Source organism: Chiloscyllium punctatum, chromosome 3 (assembly GCF_047496795.1).
Source record: "Chiloscyllium punctatum isolate Juve2018m chromosome 3, sChiPun1.3, whole genome shotgun sequence".
NCBI classification, from domain to species: domain Eukaryota; kingdom Metazoa; phylum Chordata; class Chondrichthyes; order Orectolobiformes; family Hemiscylliidae; genus Chiloscyllium; species Chiloscyllium punctatum.
In genome coordinates, this window is record NC_092741.1 from 63791206 (window position 1) to 63808956 (window position 17751).

The following is a 17751-nucleotide window of genomic DNA, read 5'->3' on the forward strand; positions in this document are numbered from 1 at the left end:
GATGGATCTAAAAAAATACTCTGCCCAGTGGGCTCAGTTGTTCAGCATATTCAACTGAAGTTCTACATATTAAATAAGAAAGGATACAGCAGGAAAATTGAGCTAAAGTAGAAAACCAACCATGATCTCATGGAATAGCAGATCAGGTTCAAAGGGCTAAATGACCTATTCCCGCTCCTATTTGTAATGCTTGTATGTTTTTATGTTGAAGGATGAAACTTTCTAACTGTAGGCAATGAGTGTTTCAAACTCAAAAATAATATCTTCAGTTACAGCTTTAAGCTCAGCTTCAGGAGCATATGTCTGATCAGCATGGTATTTCTGAAATAGATTATTAACTTTGCCCCAATTTGCACCAAAGAATACAGAGTGTTGAGGCACATACTTCAGTACACCGGTTATGAGGCTGAGAATGCTTGCATTAATTTGAAACAGAGGTGAGATCACCTTAAATCTGCTCAGCAACACTGGATACATAATATGTGAACAAAAATGTTCAGTGGGAGTGTGTTATGACATAAAGACATGAACTTCAAGGATTGACTCTGTAGAACATTTCCTTATTTCTCTTCAAATATTGGTCAAATGACTTTCAAAGAAGCCAAATTGTCACTGAAGAGTAACCAACTAGAGGCATGCATGGCTCCTTTGGAAGAAGTGTTTTCTGCCTTGACTCCTTTATAATTTAACAGTTTGCTTATTTAATTGGGTTCTCATATTTTTGGGGAACCAAAGAAAATACTCAATCGGTACCCTTAGAATGCTACGTCTGCCTCCTTGGTACAACCTATGGCACACCGGGTTCCTCTGAGGGTCAGAAAAATGGGAACGCCATATGCAATTTTCAGATATATGTTACCATTACAACAACAACCATTCAAAAGCACTTCATTGATTCTAAAATATTTTGTGACATACTGATGTAATGAATTACGCTATATAAATGCAAACTCTTTCTTTCCAACAAGCAAGGTTCTTGACTGTCAGCATTTGCTCAAGAAGTGTAAGAATTTGAAACAGGAGTAGGCCGTCTGGCCCTTCCAGCCTGCTCTGCCATTCAATAAGACCATGGCTGATCTTTTCGTAGACTCAACTCCATTTACCTGCCCTCTCACCATAACCTTTAATTCCTTCATTGTTAAAAAAAAGCTATCTTAGCTTTAAAAGTGTTTACTGAAGTAGCGCCAACACCTTCACTAGGCAGGGAATTCCATAGATTAACAACCTATGAAGAAATTCCTTCTCAATTCAGTCTCTTGTCCTAGTTTCGCCTGCCAGTGGAAACATCCTCTCTACTTCTATCTTATCTATGCCATTCATAATATATATTTCTGTAAGAGCCACCTCATTCTTCTAAATTCCAATCAATATAATCCCAGTCTATTCAGTCTCTCCTCATGACCAACCTCCTCAAATCTGGAATCTACCGAGTGAGCCTTCTCTGCACTCCCTCTTGTGCCAATACATCCTTTCTCAAGTAAGGAGACCAAAACTGCACAAGTACTTTAGATAGTACTTTAGCTGCAACATAACCTCCCTGCTTTAAAACTCAATCCCTTTAGCAATGAAGGACAAAATTCTATTTGCCTTCCTAATTACCTGTTGTACCTGCAGACCAACCTTCTGTGATTCATACACCCAGGTCCTTCTGCATTGCAGCATGCTGCAACTTTTCACCATTCAAGTAGTAAAGTTTTTTACTATTACTCTTACCAAAATGGATGACTACAGATTTATTAAACCACAGCCAGCCTGTTTCTTTTTGAGAGGTTAGCTAACTTGAGATATTTTGAATATTCAGAAATCACAGATTTATGGTGCTTACAAAAGAGCCAGAGTGAAACTAGGATTTTCTTTTATGTAGCAAATTATAGTAATTTGGAAATGTGCAGCATAAAAGAGAAGTAAATTCAATACTAACTTGCAAAGGGAATTGGATATATTCTTATGGATGCTAATGTTGAGACATGGAACAAATTCATAACTACTTTCTAAGTGTTGGCAGAGCCACAACAGACCAAACTACCTCCTTCAATGCTACATCACCCTATGGTTCAGTGATATGCTTTGATCACTTTACATCTCTGACTGTCTTCCTCTCTCTTCTATTCCTATGAGATCAAAGCAGGATTTATTGTAGCATTTCTTGTGGTCACTTTGTTTTTCGGTCTCAAAGCATCACGACATTGTGACCACTAAAGGGCTCATAACCAACTCATTCTGATCAACTACTAACCCTCTTGCCCTCTGTGCTTCCTACTCACCCTTACTATGTCTCCAAAATGCATGATAATGAATCACTCTTGTATCCACTGTCATCATATTCAATCCTTCCCTTTGTCTCATTGCAAGATTAACTGACCCAATGACCAGGCCACAATATCGAAGATGAGTGGGATGGTTGGTGGCGGACAATAGATCCGTCGGTAGTGAAATTGACCTGTGCAGACCAAGACTGCTTGTGAACTGACTGGGAGATAGCAATGTGCAACTAACCCAGTTAGCTCCATGGTCCTCTCTGATTGCCATCAGCATAAAATCTTTTTTATTCCGCATAACTTTTATCCATCCTCTCTCTTAGGCAAGCAACAGCAGCACTTGAGGAATCTCAATCAGTAAAAAGACACAACTTAAACTCTTCAATGACAGTGCTATCTCTAAGGATGAACTTTGGGAACCCTCAAAAAATGCATAGACAAATTCCACCAACTCAGAGGCTTTCCTCTCCAGTGGGTACTCTCTCCAGATTAGACTTCAAAACAGCCTGGTCAGAGTGCCCCTGGAGGAATAAACAGAGGAGTGTTATAGACCCAGGTACCTGCTCAGCCTCAGCCATAAGGGATTAACTGTCTGAATCTACAGAGGCAAGCATAAGGACATCAGGCACTTGGTAGTTTGCAACAAAGGATGGAGGAATTCATCAATATTTTGACTGCTGCGATGACTTGGCATGTGAGCATTTGCCTATCTCTGGGAAAAGATGGCAGCCACCTTAAAGACTCCAGACCAGCCAAATGCTGAGGGGCAGCAGGATTAGCCATAAATATCAACATCAGTGGTAAGACGATAGGATGAGGGACTTTGACCTCATTCCAGGAGCCTCCTTTTCGGGTGGTGTCAACCGGGCACCTATAGAGAGCTAGAGGCTTCTCAGAGGCCTGCAGCAGTTCAATCCGAGGAAGGTGAACCTGCATCTAGGGAAGCGACTCTTAGTAGGCCTTGGCCTTTGAGATGAAAAAGCATGAGAGAACAGATGTTGTGAAACTTCAAAAGGTTCAGGAAAAATCTACAAGTATGTTGCCAGGGTTGGAGGATTTGAGCTTTAGGGAGAGGCTGAACAGGTTGGGGCTGTTTTCCCTGGAGCATCAGAGGCTGAGGGGTGATCTTATGGCGGTTTATAAAGTCATGAGGGGCATGGATAGGGTAAATAGACAAGGTATTTTCCCTGGGGGAGTCCAGAACAAGAGGGAATAGGTTTAGGGTGAGAGGGGAAAGATATAAAAGAGATCTAAGGGGCAACTTTTTCACGCAGAGGGCGATACGTGTATGGAATGAGCTGCCAGAGGAAGTGGTGGAGACTGGTACAATTGCAACATTTAAAAGGCATTTGGATGGGTGTATGAATAGGAAGGGTTTGGAGGGATATGGGCCGGATGCTGGCAGGTTGGTCTTGATTGAGTTGAGATATCTGGTCAGCATGGACGGGTTGGACCGAAGGATCTGTTTCCGTGCTGTACGTCTTTATGACCCTATGATTCTAAGGCCTCAGAGCTGCCTATGTGCTTTAGTCTTTTGGCTGTACTTAGTTACATTGCATTAATTCAGCATTAATTCCTTCCTTATTGTCTCCAATCTGGTACTACACTGAGGTCCTTTTCCATGCCTTAAAGAAACAAGGAACTCCTTGGGACAGTCTGATACACTGCAAAGTCAGTGACTCTTTTTTTGATATGCTGTCACTGAAGAAACAAGGTAAAAAATGTAGCCAGTTCCAAAACAGAAATACAATAAATATCCACATGTTTTGTTTTAGTTGTGTTGATTGAGCAAAAAATATTAATCAGGATCACTGAGAGTAATGCCCTGATCTTCAAATAGGGCCATGAAATTTTTTCCATTTACCTGAGAGAAGAGAGAGCAAGTGTTGAGAAGATTTGTAGCTCAGGTTGAGGTTTTGGATGCAGGTTTGCTCACTGAGTTGGAAGGTACATTCCCAAATGTTTTGTCACCCTACTAGGTAACATCTTCAGTGGGCCTTAGGCAAAGCACTGCTGAAAGTTCCTGCTTTCTATTTACATGTTTGGGTTTTTTTGGGTTTGTGATGTCATTTCCTGTGGTGATGTTATTTCCTGTGGTGAAGTCACTTCCTGTTCTTTTTCTCAGAGGGTGGTAGATGGGGTCTAACTTGATGTGTTTATTGATAGAGTTCCAGTTGGAATGCCACGCTTCTAGGAATTCTCTGTTTGGCTAGTCCTAGGATGGATGTGTTGTCCCAGAGATTGGTTTAGTATCGTATTGAAAAGGCAACACTCTGACAGTGGAGCACTCCCTCATGTATCAATTAGGCTTAAACCCACATCTGTGCCAGAGACAAGACTGTTATTACTGATATTTCATAGCCAAAAATGCTTGCATTGATTATTCTCTGGCCTAGCGTAGAGTAAGGCTAAAGAAAACAACATGATACATGCAACACATAATATAAACTGAAATTCTCTTCGTAGTCAGTGGGTGAGAATTGAATATTTTGGTGTCCTTGTATTTTTGTGAATGAAATCTGTGTAACTGGTGAAACTTTGATTTTCAGAATGTCATGAATTGAGTGGTTACTTCCGTCAACTGATTCCTGTTATTTCTAAGCCCCACTTTCTGCAACTGGATCCTTAGTTTCCTGACCCACAGGCCACAATCAGTGAAGATTGGGGACAATATTTCATCCTCACTACCACTCAACACTGGAGCCCCCCAGGGGTGCGTACTCAGCCCCCTACTGTACTTACCGTATACCCATGACCGCGTCGCCAAATACCAAACTAATGCTATTTACAAGTTCGCTGATGACACCACCATAGTCAGTCGAATCTCAGATGAGAGGTGGAAGACCAGAAAAATGGTGCACTGACAACAACCTAGCTCTCGATGCCAGCAAAACCAAGGAGCTCATTATTGACTTTTGGTGGGATGTTACTCATGCCCCCCTACACATTAACAGCACAGGGATGAAACTAGTGGACAGTGTCAAGCTCCTGAGAGTGGTTATCCACAACAAGCTTTCTTGGACTCTTCATGTGGATGCACTGGTTACAAAGGCCCAACAATGTCTCTTCTTCCTCAGGCAGCTGAGGAAATTTGGCATGATGGCGAATACCCTTGCCAACTTTTATAGGTGCGCCATCAAGAGCATTCTGTCTGGATATATCACTACCTGGTATGGCAACTGTACCATTCTAGATCAGAGACGGTTACAGAGAGTGGTGAACTCAGCCTGGACAATCCCAAAGGCCAACCTCCCATCTATAGAATCCATCTACCAGGCCCACTGTCAAGGAAAGGCCGCCAGCATTCTCAAAGATCCATCCCACCCTGGCAATGTTTTTCTACAACCTCTACCACTGGGGAGAAGGTACAGAAGCCTGAACACATGCACCAGCCGGTTTCGAAACAGTTTCTATCCTACTGTTGTTAGAATACTGAATGGACTCACAAACTCTTAACATTTGCCTATACCTGTGTTTTTGTTTTTGCCACTGTTTACCTATTATTTACTTATCTATGCTACTTAACTCTGTGATCTGTCTGTATTGCTCGCAAGCCAAAGCTTTTCACTGTGCCTTGGTACATGGGACAATAAATTCAATTTAATTCAATTCAATTCAATTCAATTCAATTCATTTATTCCTTATTTTAAAACTGTCATATTATTTCCAAATATTTCTAACTTGGCAAAATAAATTCATCCAAATTGAATATTGTTTTGATCTCACCCTAATGATTTAATGTTTTTAAATCATCATGATTGTGAGTCAGACATGGCTTCGTATAAGACACAGTAGCCAAAATAAGATTAACTTTAACTTTAATAAAGATTAAAGGACTGTTGGTGTCAGTGCACTGACAACAAAGTAGTCTACAATTGACATTTTGCTTCTTTGACATTTCGAAAAGCATGACCGATTAGGTACACCAACTGTGTAAGCAACTTAAACGTAACAAATCTTTACTCTCAAATCAATATTCAGACTGAGTCTTAAAGGAAAGGGAAGTTTGTTTGAACAAAAGCAAATCTTGAAAACACAATACTACATAATTGCTTAGGGCAATGAATACAACTAGCAACCTATAGTTGCTTCTGATTCAACAGAATTGAGAACCTTGAGAATATTAATAGCAATTATTTCACTTAACAATTACAGTAGGGGTAATAAAGAATTTAAGCTAAAACAAAGGTTTATCTAAAGAAATAATGATATGACTGTGAATGACCAGTTTTTAATATCTTTTCTTCCTGTTTGAGTTCTTTCATCAGTTTCCTCCACTGACAGCTTTTATTATACTCAGTTAACCTTTGTTAATATATCTAGTTATGGATAGCACTGTGTGCTCATCTCTCTCAACCCCATGTTTCAAACCCATGGATGACTATTTACTGACTTTATAATCATGGCTGTGCTGCTGTGGGGAGTGAAACATCTTCTAAAATCAGACCTGGCTATTTTTTGCACACTGCACAGTGTTAGAAAGCTGAACTGATGCATACTCAGAAACTGATTTGTCATTGGAGGGTGAGAAAAATGAAAACTTTCAAAGAAATGGAAGGAAAGGGAACATCTTTAACTTTTTAAAACAGAAGAGGAATCACTCAAATATCTATGGATGCATGTACCCACCTTCTTCAGCAAGTGTTAGAAGAATTGCATTTCAGTGAGAAATATTGTGTGCGTATTTCTATATGGAGAAGAAAGCTAATGCTTAATATATAGGTGATATCATAGTAATCCCACAAAGTTCGACAGGCAGTTGCTCCAACTGCAATTCTGTTAAGTTCCAATGCTTAAGTCCTTACATTTATGGGGACATTGTATTTTCATCTGAAATGTAGCCAGAAATTAGTGGAGGCGTTGAGTGAGTGAAGTAGAACATATTTACATCTGTTAGTTTACCATAAGCAGCAATTCCTTAAAAAATGATTGCCACTCACTCAATCTCATTAGTATGGCATGCACCGTTCAATATATCATAGGCTTCAAGCACGTTGCAAAGTGTTGATTAGAAAAAACAAACTGATGCAGTGGGTCAGAAAACTGTCCTATCAACTGTAGGATTCATATTCAAACCTCGGCCAAGTTTTCCCTATCAACAATGAGTTTCATATGTGAGCTGTCTAAACTTAGTTTGTTATGTCCACAGCAAGAAAATTATTGACAATAGGCATTAAGTAAATATCAGTGATATCAAGGATCGATGATGTGGGAAGTGGAAGTGTCCTCTTAATGCAATCACAGAAACATAGGAAATAGGACTAGTAATAGGCCTTTCGGCCCTTCGATCCTGTTCCACAAGACAATACAATCATGGCTGTTCCTCCAACTCAATGCCCTGTTCCCAATTTTGCACACACCCTTTGATCCCTTTCACCCTAAGTAGTATGTCTAACTCCTTCTTGAAAGCATTCAATGTTTTCACTTTGAGCACTGTCTGTGGCAGAAAATTCACAGACAGAGAAGAAATTTCCCCTCATCTCAGTTCCCAATGGCCTGCCCTGCATCATTAAATTAGGAATCCTCCAGTTCTAAGCTCCCCTTACCATCAGTCAGTTCTGAGGAAGAGTTACCAGACCCGAAACATTAACTCTGATTTCTCTTCACCGATGCTGCCAGATCTGCTGAGCTTTTCCAGCAACTTCTGTTTCTCTTTTTGCATTTGCCCTGTCTCAGTCCTGTTAGAATATTGTAGGTTTCTGTGAGATCTCCCCTCTTTCTTCCAAACTCCAGTGAACATAATCTTAACTGACCCAGACACTCTTCATACCTCAGTCCTGCCAATCCTTGTTTTGTTCCTGAAACAAAACTGTTCTAAATCGAACAGTTATTTACCTGATCTTGGAAGCTTTTATTGCTGAGTGCAAAAAAGTAGCTAAGCATCTCATTTCTCAACATAAAAAAGAAAGATAAAGTTTAAAATGCAAGATCAAAGTGAGTGCAAATGCTCCTTAGTTCCCGTTGATGATAGCTGGAGTCACCATGACTGTGTAATGTGAAAAATACCTGTTTTAAACTTTGTTTCTCAGCACAATTTTTATAACTTTTCCGATTTTTTAAACTCTTTCTTTTTACTAGGTGTTCTCTGATTTTTCTTGTAAGTGTGCTTGGGATGTTGTGTTTATAAAAGGCACTACATTTTGAACTGTTACTTAAATTGAGCGTTTGATTTGTAATCTGTTTTACAACAATAGATGATGGTGGGTTATAAATATGCAAACAAAGATGGCCAAGAAAAGATATCCTGCTTGGTGCAGCCTGTCCCATACAATCGTGATACCTTGTACATCAAATAAGCAGTTTAACATGACCAAAAGCCAGGCAATCTCCTGAAAGAGGCAGTAAAACTGATAAATGCCCAGCTAAACATAGAGGGAAAAGCTCTGAGAAACTCTTCTCTGACCAACCCTATATTTAAGTTGGTTCAGGGCTGTCATGCTGATCAAAAAAGCAAAAAAAAAGCATATGCTGGAAATCAGAAACAAAAGCAGAAACTGCTGGAAAAGCTCAGCAGATCTGGCACCACCTACAGAGAGAAATTAGAGTTAAAGTTCATGTTCTGAAGAAGGGCCACTGCACCCAAACATTACCTCTGTTTTCTCACCACAGGTGTTGCTAGACCTGCTGAGTTCTTCCAACAATTTCTGTTTTTGTCTCATTCTGATCATTCCTGAAGTGTCTACCTGAAATAAGATGGTTCTTCCCCAGTTTGAAATAATTACAATCTTCATATGAAAGATTTCAGTGAAACAGTGTCCACTGCACAAATTGGCAATCTGCCTGAGAGACTCATTATTATGAGTCGCAGCATCTCATACACTTAACCTATGTAACAACAGGTAAGTTAGTTGTTCATGTAGGCAAATATCTGATTGTGCTGATAACAAACTATTCATCCTTCCCTGTGAAGGATACAGATGCTATGCTAGAATCTTATCCTTCAATGATAAGGTGATGAATACACCACTTGCTCTGAGGGTGAAATTTTCCACCACAGACCCTGACTTAACCTAAAGGCCTGAGAAATACAAGTAGATCATATGGCTTTGGAGTTCCTTAGCATACTCTGCCAATTTATAAAATCATAAGAACAAATTAATATAAATACATTGCAGGCAGTCTACTGTATGAAGTTTAAAACTGTATATCAATTTTGATCCTCCTGATATGAGTTTCTAATTTGATTATTTTGCTCAGTGGTTAGTAGGAGCAGCATGGTGGCTCAGTGGTTAGCACCGCTGCCTTACAGTGCCAGGGACCTGGGTTTGATTTCAGCCTCGGGCAACTGTCTGTGTGGAGTTTGCAGATTCTCCCCATGCCTGCGTGAGTTTCATCCGGGTAGTTTGGTTTGCTTCCACTATCCAAAGATGTGCAGGTTAGGTGAATGAGCTGTGCCAAAGAGTTCAGGGATGTGCAGGTAAGGTGCATTAGTCAGGGGTAAATGTAAGGGTCTGGGTGGGTTACTCTTTGAAGTGTTGGTGTGGACTTGTTGGGCAGCGGGCCTGTTTCCACACTGTAGCAATTCTATGATACTTATTTGTCATGCTTTGGCATCATTAACTCAAATATTATTTTGTCACACTTGAATTTTATTAACTTACATTTTGTATTTATAAATTAATGGCAAATCACACACACAGATGAACAATTAAGAAACTTACCAATAAAAACATTACTAAAGCTAGTTATGCAGTGCCATTTTCAGTGAAACTATGTCTAACACAGCATGCTATCTGAAAGTCAGCTTATCTCTGAGAAGACTGATGATTGGGTTTAAGAGGTTTCCTGAGACCCATTCCAACAGTTGAAGAGATTCAACAAGCTAGAGGGTTGAAATTTCCATCAAGCATTGGACTTACTGCTTTAAAATATTTATATAATTCATAGCAACAACAGTCATACACAAAGCCTGCCAAGACTTGCTCTTTGTAAACTAGCTTTGCTTCACTGCTGAGCATTACTGGAAAATTCCTAAGGATGACAGCCCCCAAGGGAAAATATTGTGGGAATGAATACTTTTCAGAAGCAACTTTCCTGAAAAAGAAACAGTGCAGAAGAAGGAGTTCTTTAAGTTACAAATGGAGTTTTACACTTTGAATTTTTTCAGATTTTAATCTTATTATTTTAGAATGAGTTTTGAATAGTTATTAATCCACTTCACCTTTTAGAATGTTGTGATGCATGAATATTTTTTATCTTCTGGAACTCAACTTTTAAACCCGACATAGCGATATGGGGCTCAATAAATAATTAATAAATTAATAAAATGAAATATATTATATAGACTTACTTAGAAATTGCAAAATGAAGCATGAGAACCCCTGCAGCATGGAAGCAGGCTCGTTGGATGCTGCCTGAACTGCTGTGCTCTTCCAGCACCACTAAGCCACCATTCAGTCCATCAAGTCCACACTTACCCTCCAAAGAGTATGCCACCCAGACCAATCCCATTACCCTTTCCCTGCATTTCCTATGGCTAACTCACCTAGCCTACGCATGCCTGAACGCTATGGGGAATGTAGCATAGCCAATCCCCTTCACGTGGACATCTTTGGACTGTGGAAGGAAATGCATTCAGACGCAGAGAGAACGGGCAAACTCCCACGGGTGGAATCAAACCTGGGTCCCTGATACTGTAAGACAGCAGTGCTCACCACTAAGCCACCATGCCACCCCATATTCAGTTTCTCCAAAGTTCACCTTTGTAGTACAACAATGACCACATGTACTTATATAGTTTATTAACACAGTGAAATATCCTAAAATGCTTCACATGAGCATTATAAACTAAGGTCAAACAACCAGCCACTTAAGAAAAGGTTAGGAAAAATGAGCAAAAGCTTGGTCAAATGGGTAGGTTTTCAGAGGTGAACTAAAGGAGGGAAGCAAGGTTGACAGCTAAAGGCAGAAATTCCAGAGCCTGGGACTGAGGAAACTGAAGGCCCACCCACCAACAGTGGAGGAATTATAACATGGAATGCACAGGAAACCAGAATTAGAGGACCACAGGTATCTCAGAGGGTTATGTGGTGGGGTAGATTACAGAGATAGGTAGCGGCAGAGCTATGGAGAGATTTCAAAATCCAAGGATAAGAATTTTAAAATCAATATGTTACTTCAGCAGATGCCAGTGTAGATGAGCAAGAGCAGGCTGGTGAGAAGCTGTGATTTAAGACCCAAGTGGCTGTGTTGCAGATGACCATAAGCTTGCAGAAAGTTGAATGTGGAAGATAATCAGGAGCATATTGGAATAGGCAAGAGAGTATCAAAGACATGGGTGAGGTTTTCAGCATCAGATGAACTCAGGCGGGTAAAGTCAAATGACATTTCTGAGATGGAAGTATGTAGTCTTAAGAATGACAAGAAAATGGCCAGAAACTCTTCTCAGGATTAACTGAGATGCCAAGATTGAAAACAGATGAGGTTAATCTCAGATTAAGAAAAATGATGGAGTCAGTAGCTAGGGATTGGAGGTTGGAGCTGGGAACAAAAACAACGGCTTCTGTCTTCTCAAGGTTTAATTTGAGATTTCCATTCAATTGGCTGTTGGAAAAGGAGACTGGTAATGTACCAACAATGGAGGACCTGAGAGAGCAGTGGTGACATCCGCATAGACAGGATAACAAATGCTGTAACTTTGAATGATGCTGCCAAGGAGCAGCATGAAATGTGTCCATGGTTAGATCCTTGAGGAAGACCAGAGATAATGGTGTCATGCATGGAGAGAAAACATTAGATGTGATTGTCTGGTTGAGATGAGATAAATAAAAATGGAATCAAGTGAGAGCGGCCCACCCAGCTGGAGAGGCATTGGAGGAGGAGGAAATGTTGACCTGTGTCAAATGTTCCAGATGATTTAAGAAGGATAAGGAAGGGATGTTTACCTGAGTCACATTTAGTTGAATGCAACTTGTGACTTTGACAACAGCCTTATGGTGACGGGGCAGAAACCTGATTGGAGAGATACAAACATAGATTAAAATGAGGAAAATGCAAAAGCATTTCAGCAGTGAGAACATAATGAAGAATTTTGGAGAGGAAAAGGAGTTTGGAGGTGAGACAGTAATTTGTAAGAATATGAAGTCCTCCTCCCCCCCATGCTATTGGCAATCAGAAATCTCTACTTTAACCATTCTCAAAGAATGAGCTTCCACAGCTCTCTGTGATAGAGAGTCACAGAAGTTCACAGCTCTCTCAGTAAAAAACATTTTCTTCATCTCAGACCAAAGTAGTATCACCTTTATTTTTAATTTGTGTCCCCTGGTTCTAGAATTCCCAACTAAGGGAAACATCTTAACTGCATCTACCCTACCTAAAATACCTTTTAGGTATTTTGTAAGTTTCTGCCATGGAAATTAAATTTACTCGACTCAACTGCTAGCAAGAGCAAAGAAAAAACTTTAATTTTAAACTTCTGCATGCAGGACCGATACACTTGGCAAAAACGTCTTGTGTAAGGGCCATGAACAAAATTCACATATTCTTTTTATACCATTCTTCTCACACGCTCAAGGACAAGGGCTGGGAAACACTTGAGCTCTTATTTTCTCATTCCCTTGCCGTGGACATAACTGTCTTTATGTTTTCCTTAGCTTTTTTGCTGAATTCAATTGTTCACAAGGCCAGGTTGAATGTTTACAAAGTTCAGCAAAGACAAGCTGTCTCCTCGACTGCAGAATTCAGCAAAGTGTTTGCAAAGTTCAGAAATGTATTAAATTTAGCAAAGCATTCTCTTTCAGATTTCACAGTAAATGTTAATTTTGTTAATTTTCTATTACAGTTTCAATGAGATCAATCATTTGTCAAAACGCTCGAGAATACAGGCCCAGTTTGTGTAATCTGTCTTCACTGGACAGTCCCACCATCCTGTGAAAAAGTCTCCTGCAACAAACCAAAACAGGAAGTGGTGAAGAAACTCATCAGATTTGGCAGCATATATTGAGAGAAAAACAGAGTTAATGTTTTGAATTCAGTGACCATTTGTCAAAACTGGACTTTTATTGCACTGCCTATAGCAATAATCCTTTTCCTGAGACAAGAAGATCAAAACTGCACATAGTACTCCAGGCGCAGTCTATTCCAGTTCCTATACAATTGGAGCAGGAAACAGAGACAGACCATCTGCAAACATTAACTAATTTGGATGCCAGGAGTAAAGGTGGATGATCAGCAAATTAATACTTTGACAAAAGCTTTCTGAATGTCAATTCATATATTTTCCACATTTCGTTTTTCAACTGGCTACCTCCCAAGAAACTCTGCTAGTGCTATCTTCCTTTGTGAAATGTTGATAGTGTTTAGTTTTTTTTCTCCATGTGTAGATATTTCACAGTTTCATCTTTATTAAGATTTTGAATGTTTGCCCACCACAGATTTTGAACTGATCTAATAGTAACAACAACAAACACAGAACTTGCTGGAAAAGCTCAGCAGGACTGGCAACGTGTAAAGAGAAATCAGAGTTAATATTTTGGGTCCAATGACCCTTCCTCAGAACTGTTATTACTTGGGTCAGTTCAGCTTAACTATGGGTCATGCATTGAATATTCTTTAGTTTGTCAACACACATTCGCTCAATGTCAATAAAGTCTGAATCCATGATGATATTAATTTTGCTGGACTAGCAGAAATGTGGCAGATAAGCAGTTAAAATGGTTGATGACCCACATTATCCTACTGATTGGGGTCTTAGCCTGTCCTTTAAAAAGCTGAGAAGACAGCTGGCAGAGTTAGTGGGACCCTTCATTCCATTAGCAGATTGTGCTCTGCTTACACCATGGGAACCAACTGGGCTATGGGCCCATTGAGGGGCAAAGAGGGACTTATGTAGCTAATAGTGCACTTTTTGGTGGGACGGACCCAATGAGATGAAAGGCCTCTTCTGTACTGATCCTATGACTGGAATTTTAGCTGGATTGGTAAAGAAAGTATTGTGCTTTTCTTTCCCCAGAGGACATTGTAGGTGTGGGGTGTTCAATTAGACTAGGAATGCATTTTTTTTTAAATCAGCATGCTTGTGAACCAGGTGGTGGAGGAATGATCTCTGTTCCAATTGATTTTATTTAAATAACTTTCCTGAGCATTGAAGTTTATTTATTCAGTTCCTTGGCAGTAGCTGCCTGTTGCCTGCAATCTAACTTCTGCTCACCAGCTAGCTACTGCTTCATATGATGTGCAAGCAGCACACAATTAAGGTACAGTACACACAAATGATTTAAAATCACTTGGGGTCAGATTTCTGAGAATTAAATGATTTGCTGTCCTCCTCAGACCGTACCTACATAAACTAGTGGTTATCAGATAATGAAATAAAATGGACAACAATATTTTTGCCACTTGGTGCATTTATTTTTATTTTCTGTTGCTTAAACATTTTCATGATATGAAGAACCTCAGTGGTAGGGGACTGAACACTTTTCCGCTGTTATCCAGTGTCAGTGCCAAGTACTCTTAGGTCAAGTTCAGTACAAGCAGTTGCAATGTAAAGCATCCTCAACATTTTCCCCAATATATCTTATCTCAGCAGTGACATTTCTTCACACCGTCCTTGCATAGTGTTTGAATTAGTGCAGTGGCATCCTAATGATTTATTTTCAGATTGGAACCAATATGCTAACATGTTACAAATTAATTTCAAACAGAACTCTTACAAGTAGAAAGAAAACGGGAACTTGGATTTATATAGCAACGTTCGCTATCATAAGGTACCCCAAAGCTCATTCGCAATTAATTAATTAAATTTGGAGCTAAACGGGAGCTGTTTCCCTCTTGAAGTGGCTGCTGTAATATAGGTAACTATGGTTCGCAATCTACACACAGCAAAACCTGACAGGTAGCAGATGAAGAGAATCACCAATGAGTCTGATTTCTGGCGAAGTGAGTTGAGGGAGAAGTGTCGCACGAGATATTGTCTTTCTCAGGCGCTTCCAAATGTGACTTATATGAGACGAAGCCTCAGTTTAAGATCACCTCCTAAATACAGCAGCTCCATCAGCACCAGGGTGTGAACCTGGATATTGCGTTTACCTTTTGGACAGACAACAGGGACAGACGTTGAGACAGCTTACCGATTCACTATCTGTTGTTTCTTTTGCCTGAGAGGGAAAAAAAGTAAAATTACACATTTCTTTTTCTCCAACATCAAAACGTATAAACAACCGGTAAACCTCATAATCCCTTTTTTTAAAGAAACTACTTGGACGAGCATTTGAAATGCCATAACATTCAAGGCCATGGGCCAAGTGCTGGAACGTGAGACTAGTGTAGATTTAGAGTAGCTTTCTGTTGGTGCCAAAGGGCCTCTTTACGGTTCTATGAACAGGGCCTTGAAGGCCATTGAGGGATCTTGACCCATTTTGCTGAATGCTGCTTGTGAACCTACACCCCTCTTTTTGGAGGTGGAATCAATACCACATCAACGTCTTGCCGCCAACATCTCGAGCAGTTCCTTCACACTGTGCTTAACACCTCTGTAGCAGTGGCACACGTAAGGAGGGCTGTTTGTGCACTAGAATACACAACAGATTATTTGGAGATGCCGGTGTTGGACTGGGGTGTACAAAGTTAAAAATCACACAACACCAGGTTATACTCCGACAAGTTCATTTGGAAGCACTAGCTTTCGGAGCGCTGCTCCTTCATCAGGTGGTTGCCTGCGGCGCCTCGGAAGCTATAAACCTGCTGGACTCTAACCTGGTATTGCGTGATTTTTAAATTTGTCCACCCCAGTCCAACACCGGCACCTCCAAGTTATGTGTACTAGATAGTCACTTCATGTCCAGCAGCATTTTGTGAATTATCACTCCATGTGCGATACAAATCAGATCAATTTAGCATCAAGTGCAACGTAACATAAACTGATTGCCTTTTATTCTTTTGCAGAGGTGACAGAAGGAACATTACTAATGCTAGAAATCTGAAATGTCAAAAAAAGAACAGGCAAAACACAAGAGGTGCACTAGCAGCTGTACACAATCACCTTAACAGTTCCCGAGTAACGGCTGGAGAGAACGGTGGATTTTGACGGGGAGTTTGCGCTCCACTTACAGAGGGTGAGCAGTTTGAGCGTTGCCTGACCACACCAAGCAAAGAGACTCGACAGTGGAATTTGGAGAATTTCTGCAGGTTTCTACCCATTTAATAATGCATCCAATCCAGGTAGTGGGAAATGTTTCCGCGGACTGGGTTCCCTCGACACCGAATCACTTCATCCTGAAATCACGTTATTTAAAGTTGTTTTCAGATCCTACTGCGACTGATCAGATCAGGGCTAAGCATAACTTTCATATGATGGGAAGTGTAGGGATATTTCCTAGAATCTTTATGTCCAAATTCCAACGATGTGATTTATTTATTTCTACGTCCTTATAATAGGTTAGCGGACTGGTTTCCTAAACTTGGGGCTATGGTTTATCCAAAATGAATGGAGTTCTGTACCTGCTGTGACTTTTGAACGGTATGCAGTTAAGTTGCGGCATTTGTTCACATAAATAGAACACCGGCCCTTTGCCAAAATTAATTCAATCGTGGAAACAAACTAATTAATGTTCAGAGTCCGAAAGTAACTTGTGATAAAGACCAAGTCAGAGCGATTTTGGCAAATGAATAACAGCTAAATATTTATGAATTGTTGAATGACTCTGACAGCGGTTTGAGAAGCGACTAACAGTCACTATTCTAACATAACGTGCTGATTTCTTTAAACATTAAACTGACTGAAAAAGCACCAAAAACGGTCCACTCCCAACAGCAGAATCGGAGACCGGACCAATACAATCGCCTGCTTAATCAGTTCAAAGTGCCCGCACTAACAACAGATGAAATATTTGACTTGTATGACTTTGACTCAATTCTTGAGAGTTCGAAAACTCGAGAATTCAGCCCGACATTTCCAATCCCCGTTCGACTGGGCTGTTATCAACGTAATACAAAATTAATTTCCCAACACTCCAGGCAGTTCAAAATGAGTTAAAGTAGGTATAATTAAGGGGTATCTGACACGTACTGCACACACACACACACAGACACAGAGTTAGATATGTATTTGGAGAAAAGTTACTTGATCAAGTAGAATTCATTCCGATTGCAACATTCAGACGCGTTTACCTCAGAGTGAGTAAAAAGGGGACATGCAATGTTTTGTTGTTGTTGTTGTCTCTTTTTGGGAGTGTGGGATATGGGGAGGTGTTTGCTGGGGCTCGGGAGGGGCTGATGTACGAATGGCCAGTGGGTTCAGTCTCGGGACAGCCATCCATTACCCGAAGTGGCTGTCACCTCAGCAAGGTCCAAGAGAAAAGACCCCAGGCACAAAACATTACCTTTCGCGTCCGGAGGGTGTGAAACGCAGCCCTCTCCCGGCCTCTTCCGGGCAAGTGGCTGAGCTGAGCTGAGCCTGGTGTGTCTGGGAATGGGGAAGGGAGTCACTGACCCCTGTTTAAAACAAAAACAACAGAAAACACTTGGCGATTTATCGACAAATATACATCCAGGGGTC

At 40.4% G+C, this 17751-nt stretch overlaps 1 long non-coding RNA gene across 1 annotated transcript in view; it reads left to right on the forward strand.

The window, feature by feature from the left end:
* The window catches only part of LOC140459969 (uncharacterized), a 40197-nt gene extending 34409 nt beyond the window's left edge, over positions 1-5788 (forward strand). The window contains exon 3 of the long non-coding RNA XR_011953885.1: positions 4808-5788. This is a non-coding gene — a long non-coding RNA (uncharacterized lncRNA). The remainder of the gene's footprint in view (positions 1-4807) is intronic.
* The last annotated feature ends 11963 nt before the right edge of the window (positions 5789-17751 follow it).